Consider the following 2,738-nt stretch of genomic DNA (forward strand, 5'->3'; position numbering starts at 1 on the left):
CCTGTTGAATCAAGAAATCACTTAAATAGAACCTGTCTGACAAAGTGAAGCATGCTTAAAGAGCAACACATCATGCCGCGATCTAAAGAAATTCAAGAACAGATGAGAAACAGAATAGTTGACATTTATCAGTCTGGAAAGGGTTATAAAGCCATTTCTAAGGCTTTGGGACTCTAGCGAACCACGGTCAGAGCCATTATTCACAAATGGAGAAAGCTTGGAACAGTGGTGAACCTTCCCAGGAGTGGCCGGCCTACCAAAATTACTCCAAGAGCACAACGACGACTCATCCAGGAGGTCATAAAAGAACCCAGAACAACATCTAAAGAACTGCAGGCCTCACTTGTCTCAATTTAGGTCAGTGTTCATGATTCAACAATAAAAAAAAATAGACTGGCATCCATGGGAGAGTTCCAAGGCAAAAGCCATTGCTGACCAAAAAGAACACAAAGGCTTGTCTCACATTTGCCAAAAAACATCTTAGCAGGACAATGATCCGAAACACACCAGCAAGTCCACCTCTGAATGGCTCAAGAAAAACTAAATTAAGGTTTTGGAGTGGCCAAGTCAAAGTCCGGACTTGAATCCGATTGAGATGCTGTGGCATGACCTTACCCAGTCCATTCATGCTCGAAAACCCTCCAATGTGGCTGAATTACAACAATTCTGCAAAGAAGAGTGGGCCAAAAATCAATCCACAGCGATGTGAAAGACTCATTGCCAGTTATCGCAAACGCTTTATTGCAGTTGTTGCTGCAAAGGGTGGCACAACCAGTTATTAGATTTAGGGGGCAATTACCTTTTCACGTAGTGCCAGGCAGGTTTGGACAGCTTTTTTCCCTTAATAAATGAAATCATTATTTCAAAACTGCATTTTGTATTTACTCGGGTTATCTTTGTGTAATAATAAAATGTGTTTGATGATCTGAATCATTCAAGTGACAAATATGCAAAAAAATAAAAAAAAACAGGAAGGGGCAAAAACTTTTTCACACCACTGTAAATAAAACCAAGTCTAAAACAAATATTCTCCATAAATATATGCCATTTTATTCTTTTAAGATTAGATTAACAGCATCTCTTTAGATGGGTATCTGTCGTCTTCTTTGCCATTTGAATGTTATACTATGAGAGTTGGGTTTCCAGCAGTGCTGGGCCTCAGAAATATAAATATAACATTTTCCCTGCTACATTCAGAGTTGAAGTACCACATTCTACAGATCCAAGGTAGCTAATTTTGCGGATGCCATTTCAGGTTGCTGTAATGAGACTCAAACAAAAAGGAGCAATGTTAAACTAAAAGACGAACATCTATAAAAATGATATGTGAATTGATAAAAGACTGAAAACTTTGGCACTTCAAGATTTCATTTATGTTAATATGCAGAGCCTGAAGCAGAATGTGAATAATATGCAAAAGGAATCACGCTACATCAGTGAATCAATGCTTCACCCCCGTAACTGATGTAGCAGAATGAAATCTCTGACTGTGAGAGAAGAATGAACTGATGACCCATAGCTGCATTCTGCTCCATTTTAGGGGTGCACCGATCCGATATTCAGTATCGGTATCGCTCCGATACTGGCATTTTCTGCTGGATCGGGGTATCGGTCAGACGAGACCGATCCATATCAGATATAGTGTGTATACTATTCTGTGTTATTATTAAGCCCCACGAAAGTCACAAAAACATTATAAAGCACCATAAAGTTTTCGTGCACTATATTTCAAGTGTTCTGAAGCTTTTCCATAGTTTAATGTGAGGTACAGATGAATATTTAAGTCAAGTTCACGTAAACTCTTCTCTCCGCAGCGGCTGTCTGTCATCCTCCATTCAGCATTCAAACTGTGTGTCACATTCGGTTACGACAGTCAAGAAGATGAAACTCTCTCCAAGATGATTAAATGTTCCTAATGTTATACTTGATCTGTAAATAAAGATAAATGGTTTTGCATAAAAGGAATTTATCTTGCTGGAGTTTTGTGCTGTTTCTAAATCGTGTAAATTTCTACCGTATATCTGGTTAGATCGCAAGACTGGAGTAGAGAGCACTATGAATTGTAGTCACGAGCACAGTAACTGAAATTTAAAACTGTTAAAAGAAAAGGCTCAATAAACTAACGCACATATTTAATACACTACGCATCAATATCTCTTCACTTTGTGCTTTGAACTTCTCTATGCTGCGCGCGGCGCGCTGTGTTGTGACCAAATTTGTTTCACATTCTTTCTTGGAAAATAAAGAATCACTATAACTTCTGAAAGTGACCAGCAGTGTTATAGCATTACATAAAAAGTAATGTCACAGTTCAGAAAATGTCATTTTAACATCAGTGTGAACATACAAACAAAAAAAAATTAATGACACAAATTTTATATTATTGTAACTTTGCTTTCCACACACTTTAAGTACTTATTCATATACCACAGCAAAAACTATAATCTGAGAAAGTTCAAACATGATTAAAGGCAAGCGAACAGTCAGTAAAAAAAAAAAAAAGAAAAAAAAAAAAGAAATACACAATTTACAAGCATAGATAAAATAAACAGTAGTATTCAAATACAGAAATTTAATAATTAAGTGTAAAATAACACTGCATAGTGTTCACTGTATGAATTAAATTTAGATTAATCTTTGTTATAGCTGTTTTGTTGTTTGATTAACATTAGTGACATATTCAGCAGCACGTATTTATAGGCTCCTCTCCCTTCAAAACCGACTGCACGGATCCAGTA

Source organism: Sinocyclocheilus rhinocerous, unplaced genomic scaffold (assembly GCF_001515625.1).
Source record: "Sinocyclocheilus rhinocerous isolate Xijiao unplaced genomic scaffold, SAMN03320098_v1.1 scaffold650, whole genome shotgun sequence".
Classification (NCBI taxonomy): domain Eukaryota; kingdom Metazoa; phylum Chordata; class Actinopteri; order Cypriniformes; family Cyprinidae; genus Sinocyclocheilus; species Sinocyclocheilus rhinocerous.